Source organism: Myotis myotis, unplaced genomic scaffold, assembly GCF_014108235.1.
Source record: "Myotis myotis isolate mMyoMyo1 unplaced genomic scaffold, mMyoMyo1.p scaffold_m19_p_11, whole genome shotgun sequence".
Taxonomy (NCBI): Eukaryota; Metazoa; Chordata; class Mammalia; order Chiroptera; family Vespertilionidae; genus Myotis; species Myotis myotis.
The window spans coordinates 39,914,605-39,931,386 of NW_023416315.1; the positions used below are offsets into that span (position 1 = coordinate 39,914,605).

A 16,782-nucleotide genomic window follows, 5' to 3' on the forward strand; every position below is an offset into this window, starting at 1 on the left:
ACCTGGGTTGCGGGCACATCCCCAGTAGGAGATGTGCAGGAGGCAGCTGATCGATGTTTCTCTCTCATCGATGTTTCTAACTCTCTATCTCTCTCCCTTCCTCTCTGTAAAAAATCAATAAAATATATTTTAAAAAAAAAAATAAATAAAATAAAATAAAATAAAATAAAAAAATAAAAAAAGAATAAACTCTGGCCCTGACCAGTGTGGTTCAATTGGTTAGAGCATCACCCCATGCACCAAAAGGTTGCTGGTTGGATTTCCGGTCAGGGCACATACCTGAGTTGCAGGTTCAATCCCTGGTTGGGGCACATATGAGAGGCAACTGATTGATGTTTCTCTCATACATCAATGTTTCTCTCTCTCACTCTAAAATCAGTAAAAATAGCCCTAACCAGTTTGGCTCAGTGGATAGAGTGTCGGCCTGCGGACTGAATTCCCAGGTTCGATTCCAGTCAAGGACATGTACCTTGGTTGTGGGCACATCCCCAGTGGGGGGTGTGCAGGAGGCAGCTGATTGATGTTTCTTTCTCATCAATGTTTCTAACTCTCTATCCCTCTCCCTTCCTCTCTGTAAAAAAATCAATAAAAAATATATATTAAAATAATAATAAATAAATAAAAATAAAATCAGTAAAAATATCCTCTGGTGAGGATTTTAAAAAGATATTATAAACTCTGTTTCAGGTACTCACAACCATAAATCTACTTTTGTCGGCCCTATATACACACACATTAAACCACACACATATACACATAGAATACATATACATATACAAATGGTAGTATGCATACGGTATAGTTTTTATCAGTTAATAAATTCATGAAAAACTATATCTTGCTTTTTAAAGACCACAGGGTGTTCCTTTGCATGACTGGTACATACTTAATTCAATCCCTGTTGATAGGCGTTTTGCACGTTCCCAACTTTTTGCTACTAAAACAATGATGCAATAAATATTCCTAGACATGTAATTTCATCTATTTAAAAATAGGTCTGTAAGATAAATTCCTAAAAATGAAATTTCAAGATCAAAATGTATGTGCATTTCTAAATTCTAATTCTTATGAACGTTGGGAAATTATCCTGCATGGAGTCTATATCAATTTGCATTTCCTACAGCAAATGATGAGAGCTTCTGTTTCCCTTCCCTTCCCCTATCCTATGTTATCAACCCTTAAATTTGTCAATCTTATAGATGAAAAATGGTTTTTCATTGCCATTTAAATTGCAACCAAAGATCTTTCAAGGTTATGGAACTAGCAAAGGAAAATTGAGTCTGAAATAAAGAATCTGAATGTCTTTTTTTAAAGAACTGGATCCATTAGATAGGTTTTTGCTCAAAAAGCTGCCACAGACTCTAAACTCAAAAGGCCAAGGCATTTATCACAGCCAAACCATTCCTACTGGCATTCCTCATGAAACTCACTGTGGGAATGAATACATTATGGGTTACAGTAATCAAATAAGGAGATCGGATTATAAGGTTCCATGATGTGCCATCTACATGGTGTTTATTTTTCCTTGTGTTTCAGCTGGGAGGTCAGATCTGCTACTTTTCTGCCCTGCATATTTCCTCTCTGAGTATATTACTTAAGCATTCTCCCCCTAATTGTGCTCTAGGTACCCAGATGCAGGCAGAACATTAATATGCACATGTGGTTTAACTGGAGACTGTACCCTGTGCTCTTCCCTTTGTCCGTTAGGACTAAGGGAGACCTTTGGCGGGGCCTCAGGGTGGGATGCAGTCAGTGCTGACAGCTGCACAGATTTTTCTCAGCCCAGTTGAGCTCATCACTAGCTCCCTGAGGAGGCAGTGACTGATTCCAGGAACTGCTTGGAATTTTCCCCTCATTTGCTGATATTTTCCCCTCACCCATGAAACACACACACAACCTTCTTCCCACAAAGCTTTCCCATATCCCTTGAGATTGTTAACTTATATGTACCATGAACTGAATCCTGGGATACAGGGAATTCATGTTTTTGAAGGTTATATAATTAAACACACTCTCAGACCATGAAGCTATGATTGTCTTGCAATTCACTGAAAAGAGATTAAACCTTATATTGAGCCAAAATTCACTCTTTAAACACAGCTAAAAATGGAACCTTTAATCTCATAGACTAATGTGTATTATTTCTGAAGTGAAAAAAATTTTTGAACATATTTTCTATGATTATTGCATAAAAGAACAAGATCTAGCCCTGACTGCTGTGGGTCAGTTGGTTGGAGCATGGTTCTGTACACTGAAAGTTTTTGTGTTTGATTCCTGGTCAGGGCACATACCGAGGTTGTTGTGGCTTCCATCCCCAGTCAGGCACGTCCAGAAGGCAGTCAATCAATATCGATGTATGTCTGTCTCTCTCTTCCTCTCCCTCTCTCTCTCCCTCCACTCCCTCCCTTCTTCTCTCTCTAAAATCAATAAGCATATTTTTGGGTGAGGATTTTTAAAAAAAGAAGAACAACAAAATCCAGGTTAATGGGATTCTGATTCTGAAGCATAATTCTCCATGAATTAAACCTCCAAGTATTAATTTATTATAGTTATGATCATCACAATAGTTAGAGACATTGAAATTTTGTGTTACAACATATGAAATAAGATCTGTACTAGATTATTAGCTCCAGGATAGAGGGAACTTTTTCTGTTTTGTTTACTGTCATGTGCCCAGTGCCTAAAACTTTCTGGAATAGAATAGACTTTCAAAATATTGTATTGAATAAATACTAATAATGTTAATATACTGATATTTATTTCCTTATACCTGCAAATTAACTCAAAAATAAAGTGTAAAAATCATTGCTCAACATCACTAATCATCAGAGAAATACGAATCAAAATGACATGATATCATCTCACACATGTTAGAATGCCCATCATCAAGAAGACCAGAGACAATGGGTGCCAGAGAGAATGTGGTGAAAAAGGAACCTTTATACATTATAGAGGGAATATGTATTTGTCCAACCACTATGGAAGACAATATGGTGGTTCCTCAAAATATTAAACATAGACATACCATACGATCCAGTAATTTTCACTTCTGGGCATGTACCCAAAGGAAATGAAAAGATTTCAACGAGATACATGCACTTTCATGTTTATCATAGCATCATTCACAATAGCCAAGATATAGAAACAACCCAAATGCGCATCAACGAATGAATGGATAAAAAATAAGTGGTAAATATACAAAATAGAATATTATTCAGGCATGAGGAAGAAAGATATCCTCCATTTACAAAAACATGGATGTACCTTGAACATATTATTCTAAGTGAGATAAGTCCAACAGAAAAACACAAGTGCTATAGAATATCACTTATATGTGAAATCTAAAAAAGTTAAACCCATAATAAAAGAGAACGTAAAATGGTGGTAAATAGGGGGTTGGGAGGAGGGTGATGGATAAGTGTGATGGTTTTTAAGAGGGCAAATTTGTAATAAGTATCAAACAAGCCATATAAATCTATTGCGCAGTATAATGAATATAGACAACAACATTGTACTACAATTATCTATACTAATAAAGAGCTAATATGCTAATGAGCAGGACACTGTGATGGGTAATGACCAGGTTATTAGCATATTAGCTGGGGCATTGGGGGCGGAAGCAGAGGAGGCAGGACCATCCCCTGCCAGAGAGGGCAGGGGTGAGAGCAAATAGCGCCTCCCTCACCAGTCCTTCACTACCCACCACTCACACTCTGAGTGCCCCGCGGCCCACCTGCCAGGGGAAGGAGCACAGCACAGCAGGCAGGAGGCTTCCACATTCTCCTCCAGTGCCATGACAGGACAGAGCCGCTCTGGAGACAGAGCGAAAGCGGGGAGGTGCCCAGAGAAGGTAGGACGAGCCCCAGGCAACCAGAGGGACTGAGGTCGGGGCTTGAAGCGGCCAGAGAAGGCTAGAGGGTTTGGGGGCTGGGCCAGGCGCACTGGAGCTCTGCGTGGACAGGTTCGGGTGTCAAGGCAGAGCTGCAGGTGGGTGGGCAGCCCCGCACAATATCGCGCGCTAGGCTCCTAGTATAATGTATAATGTGATAAATATCACTACATCAGCAATCATATTGCAATAGATAAATGTACCAAAGCAGCAGGCTGTATACCATAAACTTATGCAATGTTACAGGTCAGAGTTATCTAAACAGAGAAAGTATTGCTTTAAAAATTTTCAGAAAGCTCACATTTTTATAAAGTTTTCGCATCTTTCATGTTTCTTTTTTCAAATTAAAGATGCAGTCTCTTTGTTTTTGATGCATGCAGATATGGAAGTTTTTCATTTCCTTAAAGTTTTAGAAATTATAGAATGCTTTGTTAGTCAACTTTTTTGCACCCAACAGACATGTTTCAAAACTCCCACTATCCTTTAATAAGACGAGCCCAGATCACTGCATCTTCCTCTTCTCCAACTGCTTGATTGGTTTCCCACTAAGACTCATATTGATTATCAAATTGCTCTTTAACCTAAGAATCACTATGACTCGCTCTTTTCTTAATTAGTTTTTCTCTACATGTCTAGACTCTCACCAACTACTGAATCACTCCGTTCTAAAGCCTAGTAACATTGTTAAGTCACTGGCTCCACTTCTGGAAAAGGTACCTTTGGGAAAAAAATATGAATTTTCTAATGTTCAATCTTTGTTGCATATATTTCTTTAAACTTTAGCATGGGCTGAAATAACTGAAATTCCAAGTTACTACTTTAACAACATACCAGTTTTTAAAAGAAGAAGGTTGTATGAAAAATAGACTAAACATTGTGTCTAATAATTACCTGTTGGTTTAAGCTATTTTATTAAAGATTAAAAAAAATAGGCTTCAACACTGACTTAAGTTCTTCAGAATAATCACAAAATTCAAATTGAATCAATAAATTAGAGCTGTTTACAGGAAAACATGGAAGATTCCTCTTTAACAAGTCTTATTAATTAAATCAAAAGCTAATGAACAGAAGGCAATCAAGGCTTGATTGGCAAGGGAGACATAAATCAGTAAATAACGTGGTTAAAAATAAACGCTTTAAATTGTGTTACTATCACCACAGAACATTCTATTACAGAAAACAGGTTTGTGCCTAGTTGTTCTAAGCTCTATAGGAAGCCATTTAATTTCAGAGATTTTCTTTCTTTTTCCAACAGCTGCCATTCCCAGCTTGGTCTCACTTTGACGCTCACTTCAGGCCCAAGGATGAATGACTCACTGCTGGAGTCTGCCTGTCAACCTGGAAAAGCTGACAAGTGCAGCAAGGGGGAGAGCCTGGGGAATGCCCGCACACTCGCGGAGCTAGCCACACAGAGATGGGACACTGGGTGCCCCAGCAGAGCCATGCTCTAGTGCAGTGGTCGGCAAACTGCGGCCCCTTGAGTGTGGCTCTTCCACAAAATACCACGTGCGGGCGTGCACGTACAGTGTGATTGAAACTTCGTGGCCACACTCAAGGGGCCAAAGAGCCGCATGTGGCTCGCGAGCCGCAGTTTGCCGACGACTGCTCTAGTGGATCCAGCTCTCAGAATGGTTCTAATCACAAATGCACATCTCTGCCAACTTCAGAACTCTACCCTCAGCCCTATGCACCCTAAGTTTGTAAATAATACAATTCTCTTGTGAAAGGGAAGTTTTAACGACCAACAGCCTATTCATTTTTGCATGCATTTCTTCGTTTGTTCATTCAACATTTCATGACACCTGTAAAGGAAAACTCTTCAGTTAGCTCAGGGTAAATTTCCCAGGTTCAAAAGATGATGCACAAAGAGAATGTCACTACAGGCGAGCAATTCTCAAAGGAAAGCCTGAAGGTTTTCTATTTTATTAGTTACCTGAAATTAATAGGATAACAGTATAATAAAACAAAATTACAAATATTATCCAGGTCATCTCTGAAAATAGTGCCCATGTGCTAACACTGAGAAGGAATTATGTCTGGAGGATATAAAGGAAATTAAGTCAATATACCTAAAAGAAATTTAATATACTCTGGGAAATTTAATATATTCTCCCTCACTCTTCCATTATGATTTTGTCTCAAGAGAAACTGCCAAGGGAAATAATACTAAGTTCAGGCAGATACAATGCTTTTGTTTCCTTACTGTATTAGTTTAGAAGCACGAGAAGAAAAAGTAGATATTATTAGGGGAGTGATAATGACAAGATGGGGTATATCAAGGACAATATTTTGAGCCAAATTTATAATTTTTTTGCAAAGTCATTATAATATTTTAAAGGTTTTACTATTAGCACTTCTTTTATTAATGCCTTCTTAAGACAAGTTAAAATGCTAATAATACTGTATTATATACATACTTCAAAAATGAAAAACTTAACTAAGTATTCATAGCCTTGCTATCCCCATAAAATTCCATTTTTATTCACATGTAAATGAAAATCATTTCGGTGCTATTTAACCTTTGCTATTCTGAAATATCCTAAAAGAGCTATTATATTTTATTCTCAGAAAATAAATTAGAATTTCAAGGTAAGTTGTCAGTAAGTACACCTCATCCGAATTGTTACCAAAATACTATAAAGAGAAGCGGTAGGGGGCTAATGCTATTTCTGTCAAATATAACACCCAAAGATTAATAAGAAAATAGTGTAATGACTATTTATTAGGATGTGCCCAACAGTACAAAAAGTCTGAAGATTTAATCCAATGAGAAAAGGGTATATGCTCAGACAACAACTATTACATATACAGTAGAAGAAATAATGACTGCTAAAGCATAATTCATCACTACCAATGTTTTACAAACTCATGACACTTTGAAACATAAAATTAGAGTGACATACAATGTTCGTGGGAGAAAACAGAATTATGTATATTTCAACCATTTTAAACCAGCCAACTTTGCACCTTTGCAAAAATAAAATCTGTCAACGAAGAATTTGAGAGTCCTATTACCTTGCAAGTAACGAAACCTCAGGCTTCTGAGCAGACAAAAAGATCCTTTCAGGCTTGATTTTCTATCTTAATCCTCTCACTACCTAGAAAACAGTAGCCCCCAGAAGACTCTGATGAAACTCAAATTCCCCCAGAACACCCCCAAATGATTTCGTTCTTCATTTCATTGAGCCAAAAGTTGATTCCTTTAATTTCCATTCTCTGATTCAAGTTCTGACTCCACAAAGACTAAACTAAATATTCTTCTACAAAACAGACCTTCACTTAATTGTTAATATCCCGCCCCTCATTCAAAAAATATTCATCGAGAGATGATGATTCTGTTGGGATGAACAACACAGACATGGTTGGTCCCTGCACTTACATCTCACCAGGGAGACAGACATAATGCAAACTACAAAGAGGCTTAAATGTGTCAAAGGGGAGCGGGAGACAGGAGGCTCCGACTCATCGATGGGACAGTGTCATGAAAATAATACCTGTGATAGAAAGGTGATTCCCAGAGACCCCACCCTACCCAATTTAAAACTCCACACAAGCTGTGTGCATCGGCTTTTGCATATGAATGGCCAGTCCTTTTTCCGGCCTAAAACCTGTCAAACTGCAGCTGGGTCAGAGAGCCCCAGAGCTTCCAAAAGAAGGCCCAAGGCCTGGCAGCAGCAGCCTGCTTTGCTTCACACCTGGGCCTCATCTGGGCACTTCCAAACCCCATCCAAAGAGGAGGAATCTGCAGATGTCTCTGTAGCTCCTGTTCGGTGGCCCCAGACAGTGGCTGACCTTGCACCTCCTTGGAGATCCAAGAGCCAGTGTACCCAGTGGTCAGAGTGAGACCATACCGGATTACAACTCTTCACATCCATAAGACACACACTGAAGGGGAAGACTCAGTGAGCATCAAAACCCCACTGAAGCGAGTCCTGCCCCATAAGGGTGTCTCCTGCACAACAGATCTTCCAGTGTAGACACAGCTGGTCATCACAGACAATTGGCCTGAAGGTCAATTCCTCCCAGTGATACCAACAGCAATCAAGGATTAACTACAACAAGACTGTGCAAACAGCCCACAAAGGGGTGCACTAAGAGCATCCACCTCGGGTGACTGGGGAGGCTGAGCCACTGGGCCCTATAGGACACCTACCACACAAGGCCAGTCTATCAACTCAAGGAGACTCAGCAGCTACCCAGTACACAGAAACAAACACAGGGAAGCAGCCAAAATGCAGAGACAAAAAAAAAGTCACAAATGAAAGAAATGGATGAAAGCAAAATACTGAATAAAGAGTTCAAAACCACGGTTATAAGGTTACTCAAGAATCTTCTAGAAACCTCAAGAAATTTAGTGAGACCCTCAAGGATATGAAAAAGGACCAATCAGAAAGTAAGCATACACTGACTGAAATAAAGAATAATATACAGAAATTCAACAGCAGACTAGAGAATCCCAAGAATCAAGTCAAAGATTTGAAATACAAAGAAACAAAAACACCCAACCAGGAAAGCAAAAAGAAAAAAGAATCCAAAAATATGAAGATAGTGTAAGAAGCCTCTGGGACAAGTGTACCAACATCCGAATTATGGGGGTGCCAGAAGAAGAGAGAGAGCAAGATATTGAAAACCTATTTGAAGAAATAATGACAGAAAACTTCCCCTACCTGGTGGAAGAAATAGACTTACAAGTCCAGGAAGTGTAGAGAATCCCAAACAAGAGGAATCCAAAGAGGACCACACCAAGACACATCATCATTAAAATGCCAAGAGCAAAAGGCAAAGAGAGAATCTTAAAAGCAGCAAGAGAAAAACAGTTACCTACAAGGGAGTACTCATAGGACTGTCACCTGATTTATCAACAGAAACTATGCAGGCCAGAAGGGAGTGGCAAGAAATATACAAAGTGATGAATAGCAAGAACCTACAACCAAGATTACCCAGCAAATCTATCATTTAGAATTGAAGGTCAGATAAAGAGCTTTACAGAGAAGAAAAAACTAAAGGAGTTCATCACCACCAAACCAGTATTATATGAAATGCTGAAGGGTATTCTCCAAGAAGAGGAAGAAGAAGAAAAAGGTAAAGATAAAAAATTATGAATAACAAAGTGACAACAAATACATATCTATCAACAAGTGAATCTAAAAATCAAATGAATAAAAAACCTGATGAACAGAACAGACTGGTGAATGTAATAGAATCAGGGGCATGGAAAGGGAGCAAACTGACAATTCTCGGGGGGACGGGGGGGGGTTGCGGGAAGAGATTGGACAAAGAGCTTACACCTATGGACGAGATCAATGGGGGGGGGGGGGGGAGCCTGGAGTGGGATATGAACTGGGTGGAGGGGAGCTATGATGGGAAAAAGGAGGAACATATGTAATAATCTGAACAATAAAGATTTTTTTAAAAATAAGAAAAAAAAATAAAAATAAGGAAATACTATAACTAAAAAAAATGTTTAAGTCCAGAAGTTTATAATGAGACTTAAGAAAACTCACCAGTTATATTTAGAGGGTGCTATGGAATCAACTCATTAGTTTAAAAACTGTTAAATATAGAGAATATATCAAGCATTTACCTTTCACATATTTTCATATACACTATATCCCCATATAACCAGGTTGCTGATATGTGAAAGTTTCTCTTTCTAGATGCACTAGAGGCCCAGCACACAAAATTCATGCACAGGTAGAGTCCCTAGGCCTGGCCTACAATCAGGGCTGATTTTCCCCAGCTGCCAGCAGCCAGCCCCAGTTCCCGGTTCCCCATCGGTCAATCAGAGCCTGCTGGATCGGGGGAGGATAGAGAGGTTGGCCAGCTCCTGTGTTGAGCATCTGCCTCTGGTGGTCAGTGCATGTCATAGCCAACTGGTCAGTGTGCTGTTCATCAATTTGCATATTATGCTTTCATATATATACTAGAGGCCTGGTGCACAAAAATATGTGCACTCGGGGGGAAGGGAGGGGGTCCCTCAGCCCGGCCTGTGCCCTCTCGCATTCTGGGACCCCTCGGGAGATAATGACCTGCTGGATTAGGCCTGCTCCCGGGTGGCAGAGGGCAGGCCCAATCCCTAGGTGCAGCACCTGGTCGGGCTCAGAGCAGGGCTGATTGGGGAGTTTGGGCGCCGCCCCCTGTCATGCACAGAGCAGGGCGGATCAGGAGGTTGCGATGCCACCGTCAGTCACGCTCAGGGTCGGGCTGATTGGGGGGTTGGGGCACCGCCTCCTGTCACACTCAAGGCAGGGTCGATGGGCAGGTTGCGGCGCCACCCCCTATCACGCACAGAGCAGAGACAATCGGGGTTGGGGCGCTGCCCCCTGTCACTCACAGAGTAGGGCCGATAGGGGAGTTGGGGCACCGCCCCGTCACACACAGAGCAGGGTGGATCAGGGGGTTGGGGCGCCGCACCCTCTCACACTCAGGGCAGGGCCGATGGGGAGGTTATGGCTCTACCCTTTCACACACAGAGCAGGGCCTGTGGGGTGGGGGGATTGGGGCACTGCACCCTGTCACACACAGAGCAGGGCCGATCAGGGGGTTGGGGCACCATAGCCTGTCACACACAGAGCCACAGGGCAATCAGGGGGTTGGGGAGCTCCCCCATATCAGGCACAGAGCAGGGCTGATCAGGGGGTTGGGGCGCCTTCCCCTGTCACGAACAGAGCAGGGCGGGTAGGGAGGTTGTGGCCCCGCCCCCTGTCACACACAGAGCCGCAGGGCGATCAGGGGGTTTGGACGCTGCCCCCTGTCACGCTGATCCTGGTGCTGGGAGGCATATTACCCTTTTACTATATAGAGGCCTGGTGCACGGGTGGGGGCCAGCTGGTTTGCCCTGAAGGGTGTCCTGGATCAGGGTGGGGGTCCCCACTGGGGTGTCTGGCCAGCCTGGGTGAGGGGATGATGGCTGTTTGCAGCTGGTCACACACCCTTCAGGGTGGGGGTCCCCACTGGGGTTCCTGGCCAGTCTGGGTGAGGGGCTGAGGGCTGTGTTCAGGCTGGTGGGCGACTGAAGCTCCCAACCACTCCTTTTTTGCTTTTTTTTTTTATTATTCTGGGCCAGCTTTAGCTCTGAGGCTCCAGCTCTTAGGCCTCCACTGCTGAAAGCAGGTTTCTGGCCTTTGTTTACCTTCTGTATTTGAAACAATGTTGCGATCCTGCTGGCTGACGCCCGGCGACTAAAGCAGGTTTCTGGGGTTTTGTTTAGCTTCTATATTTGTAACATAGTTGCTTAGAGTTGCAGCTCAGAGGCCAGCAGCGGCAGGCGGGGAACGCTGGAGTCCTCCGTCACTGAAGCAAGCAAGCCTCATGTTCGCTTCCAGCTGTCTGGCTGCCGCCCACCATCTTGGCTGGCAGTTAATTTGCAGATCGCCCTGATTAGCCAATGGGAAGGGTAGCGGTCGTACACTAATTACCATGTTTCTCTTTTATTAGATAGGATATAAATTGTGTGTAACAATGAAGAAATGATAGAACTTGAATAACAGCAAGGGAGGTGGTGGTGATAGTGGTTTTTATTGATTTCAGAAGGAGGAAGGGAGACAACAAGAGAGATAGAAACATCAGTGATGAAAGAGAATCATTGATCAGCTGCTTCTTGCACACTCCCTACTGGGGATTAAGCCAGAAACCCGGGCATGTGCTTTGATGGGGAATTGAACCATAACCTCCTGGTTCATAGGTCCCAGACTTAGAGCCTCCCATTCTGAGTAAAGCAATTAGTCACATGCATACAGCCCTGAGGAAATTACTCGCCATGAAGAAATAAGAAAGGACTGAACAACTAAAATGCATGAATAACAGAGGTAAGATTATTTTTAAAAGTAAGGCAAAGTTATCTAAGACAAAGAATGTTAACATCAAGAGTAGGCACAAAGCATGGGAAAGATGCCAGGACTCCACAGATGGAAGGGTAGCTGGGTACACATACTCCTGGCAGTACTAGAGAAGGGCCAAGTATATTTGATGAGAGGGGAGGGTTCCATGAAAAAAGGAAATAAAATACACTCTATAATGAGGAGTTTTCACAGCTTGATCTTTCACATGGTGAGATTTGAAACGTACTGTGTTAGTTCTAGAAGTTTTCATCCAAAACATACAATAGTTTACTAGTACTAGTATATCCCTAAATATGCAAGCACTCATTGGCACTGAAAACTAAGTATGCAGAGATGGTGTAAAGATAAAAGAAAAAAATAATTTGGGGTGCCCTGGCTGGGTGGCTCAGTTGGTTGGAGCATCATCCCATACACGAAACGGTTGCAGGTTTGATTCCCAATCAGGGCACATCCCTAGGTTGCAGGTTTGATCCTGGTGGGGCACATACAGGGGGCAATTGGTATTTCTCTCTCACATGATGTTTCTCTCTCTCTCTCTCTCTCTCTCTCTCTCTCTCTCTCTCAACAAATAAAATAAATCAATAAAAAGATATCCTCAGGTAAGAATAAAAAAAAAGAAGTTGGGGTTATTTTTGGTTTTGTTTTTCTTTAATCCCTCATTCAAGCACACTTGTCCGGAGAAACATATTACTGAGTTCATTGAAACGGCTGCCTTCTACATTTCTAGAGAAATCAAATTTTCTCCTTCTGAGGTCAAGTTGCCACTTAAGGTAGATTTTGATCTCCAGTAGCTTTTTCCCATAGAAAAGTCTCCACAAAAGCAGAAAAGGAATGGGTGTACTTCTGGATGATACTATTACTTTCCCCCTCTCTTAGATTACTTATACCAGATGGGCCCCAGCTTATAATGGTGTAACTTAACAATTTTTGATTTTATGATAGTGCAAAAGTGATATGCATTCAGTAGAAATCATACTTCAAATTCTGAATTTTGATCTTTTCCCAGGCTAGCAATATGTACTACAATACTCTTTAGTGATGCTGTGGTAGTGAGATGATTTTGCCAACTATAGGCTAATGTAAGTGTTGTGATCACTTTAAAGTAGGCTAGCTAAGCTATGATGTTTCATAGATTATGTGTATTAAATGTATTTTCAACCTAAAATATTTTATACTTATGATGAATTTACTGGGATGCAATCCCTTCATAAATTGAGACGCATCTATATTTTCTGCCAAATTTTTACATACTATACCTCATACTGTATCTAAACACAAAAATCAAATCCACTCGTTCATAATATTCTTTCTTAAAAGCCTAATTACAGCATCACAATCAGAGTGAGTCAACACATGAGCTGGGATTAAAGAAAAGGCAATCAAGTCTGATGGTCAACCATAACATTTCAAGCTTCCCATTCCCATTTCTCTAACAGGTTCATGAATGTTCCCTCTTCGCTAGTACAGGCAAACATGTTCAGCATCATAAGAGAGAAGTTAAGTGTCTACTTTCAGGAAAAAGTATCTCCAAGAAGTTAAGTGAGATGTACCGGGAAGCACATCCCTGATGCACCATGAGGCTCTGAGCAGTCCCCACTCATTGCCAAGTACTGGGAATCACAGAGACCTTGCATTTTCCCATGCAAACATAGTCATACAAAGTTAAATGAAGTTTGGAACAGCAGGACAAAACAATTAAAGTCGCCCTGGAGAGCCATTAAGTCAGGGGTATTCAGAGTTCAGATTATCCTCAACCCAATTCCAATAAAGAGACGCATGCATGCACACACACGCACATGTCAAGTTTGTATTATAATCAGAATAGAAAGCTAGTATTTTCTTTTTGGGGTTTGGCTACAAAGGCCCATGGAGAACCAACAAATAAAACTATTATAAATACATAGTAACTTGGTTTAAGGACTAGGAGACATATCAAGTCAAAAGTATTATGAGTAGCCCTAACCGGTTTGGCTCAGTGGATAGAGCATGGGTCTGCGGACTCAAGGGTCCCAGGTTCAATTACGGTCTAGGGCATGTATCTTGGTTGCGGGTACACACCCAGTGCGGAGTGTGCAGGAGGCAGCTGATTGCTGTTTCTCTCTCATTGATGTTTCTAACTCTCTACTTCTCTCCCTCCCTCTCTGTAAAAATCAATAAAATATATTTTTTAAAGTATTGAGTAATTTCTATTTTCTCCAATTAAAATGTATACTTTCATAATTATAAAATATGTCACCGTTAAATATCTTTAAAATGAAAATAAAAAATAATATAAAGCAAGGCTGAATTTACCTAGTTTGATTTGTCTTTTATGACAAAAAGGATTGGAGAACAATGCCATGGCATCATGAATTACCTAAATCTAAAAGATTGTTCTAAAAATAAAAGTAATTCTAGAATAGACTGATTTATAGGCAAGCAGAGTGGCAAAGTAAAAATGATTCAATTAAGTATAAAGTTGAAAACAATCTACCTACACATGTTGAAGATCAGGTTTTATATTAATCATCTCTTTTGTAATATATAAATTACTACAAAATATCAAGAAAGACCTTCATAAAAAATTATATATAATTGGTATAAGATCTACAATAGAATTACTACTTCCCAACCCTAACAACAGAGCCAGAGTACAAATTATTAGTCAAATGAAATGGTTTTATACACAGCCAATAATTTTAAAATCAAGATAGTTGTCTTTAACTGAAAAATAACACTCCTGTTGAATACCCCTAAAGCACCTACTAGTACAGTGTGGCAGGCCCTGGGCCAAGGATTTTATTTACACTGTCTCCTTTAATCCCTGTAACACCTCTATGTGATAGACAGATTATGAACTCCACTTTATTAAGAAACTGAGGCAAAGATCTAACAACTAGAAGTGACAAATCCACAATCTGGATCTAGGGCAGTGATGGCAAACCTATGTCAGAGGTGACACACGAACTCATTTTTTTGGTTGATTTTTCTTTGTTAAATCACATTTAAATATATAAAATAAATATCAAAAATATGTCTTTGTTTTACTATGATTGCAAATATGAAAAAATTTCTATATGTGACACAGCACCAGAGTTAAGTTAGGGTTTTTCAAAATGCTGACACGCCGAGCTCAAAAGGTTTGCCATCACTGATCTAGGGGATCCAACTTCAGAGCCCATATTCATAAGATCTCTGTGTGGTAGCAATAATTAAAGTGTCAGCCACAGAAGAAAGGCGTGTGGTCCACACACTCATACTGGTCCTTCCTTCAACGGAGGCACTCTGCTTACACCAGTACATGTCCTATTCAAAGTATTTACTCCCAAAGCAATGTAATTGTTTTCAAATAATATTTTACAAATTTCAAAATAAGTTAACATATTTTAGAGTGGATTAAATAAGTATTATCCTGATTATAAAAGTAACATGTATTTATGGAAGAATAGCTGGAAATACAGAAATATTTCATATCAATAATAATCCCACTGTTCAGAGGTAAATTCTTCAACACGTGTATATCTTCTAGAGTTTTTTTCTATGTGCAGATGTTTCTTAATGGCATCCTACTCTTATATTTGGTCATTTACTTTTTTGTTTGGTTTTAACAATATATCCTTTTACTGGATGGGCTGAAATAAGAACCCAGGGAGCATCAAGTTCAAACAAGCTCACACTTGCTTTTTACGGAAAATGGCCCCAGTGCTTCCCTTCTTAAAATTTCATGATTCCTGCATTTTGACTTATTGGTGAAAGCAACCCTGTTAGACAAATAATAAAAGCCTGTATGGACCTGACAACCACCTGGGGGCAGGATCTATGGGGCAATTCCTCCGAGTGGACCTGGGTAGAATTCAGTCTAATGGGTGTGCTCCGTACCCAGTGATGGACAACAACCAATCAAAGCATCTCCAGGACAGAGATGCTACAAACCAAATACATGATTTTAGACTTCAAGATCGGAAACTCACAGTAATCAAATGTCAGTTGAAGAAAGAAATTCCTTCATCCTGACTACAAATCTCTGCTCCTAAGGACTATCTGTCAAAGCCTCTTCTCATCACACTTAAAGAGCCTAATCAGAGAAATCCTAACCATTTCTCCCCTCATTAGATAATTAGCCCTTATCAGTTAAGCATCTACTAATAGCACTATGACAGGTACTGAAGAACAAGATATATAAAGTTGACCCTTTACAACACTGGTTTGTATTGCACAGGTTCCCTTATATGCAGATTTCTTTTTTTCAATTGAGCTCAGTCAAATGACCTGCACAGTTCAAACACTCACTGTCCAAGGGTCAGCTTCATGGCTGATAATCGGAGTATGCAGGGAACTGACTGCAGTTGTAAGTGGATTTTTTTACTGCAGGGGAAGTAGCCACCCCTAACCTCTGCACTGTTCCAGGGTCAACTGTACATATAAGATATATATATATATATATGAAAACAAGTTACATACATATAGGGATACCAAGCTAAGCAGTAAGTGAATCATGAAAAATAAGAAAAATCTATTCTGAATTTGTTAAAACAGTAAGGATTTATTCAAGACTATTGCAATGGGCGAGAGAAAAGTAAGGTTCAACTCTAAATACAACAAAAAGTAGGGATTTATAGTCAAGGAGCAGGTTTGTGGGTCACTGTGGATGGAAAATTAGTAAGAGGAGACATCAAAAGTAGGGGCAATGTTTGCTAAACTGATATAACAGGATTCTTGCTGAGGGCAGGCCAGAGCGATCAGAGGGTGGGGGATTTTCTCTAAATTGACTTAGCTGTGTTCTTACTGAAAAGGAGCTACCCAGGCCTGGTAAGGAGCAGGGGGGTAAGATTGGGGAGGAGGGTAGTTGGCAAAGTTAAGGCCTAGTCAAGAGGAGGGCTTAGAGGAGCATAACTAAAGTTTAGTCAGAGAATCTTGTCAGTAACCAGTAAAGTCTCATAGCATGAGTGAGACTTGAGTTAGAGATGGAACAGAACATGGACATGTGACAAGGAGAGGTCAGTCACTTATACAGAGGGATCTATCAAAAACAAAGATTCAGGCACGGCCAATGTGGCTCAGTGGTTGAGTGTC

General features: G+C 40.5%; 1 protein-coding gene across 2 annotated transcripts in view; it reads right to left on the reverse strand.

Moving 5' to 3' along the window:
• Positions 1-16,782, reverse strand: part of CDK14 (cyclin dependent kinase 14) — a 531,041-nt gene that overhangs the window by 352,474 nt on the left and 161,785 nt on the right. The window lies entirely within an intron of this gene.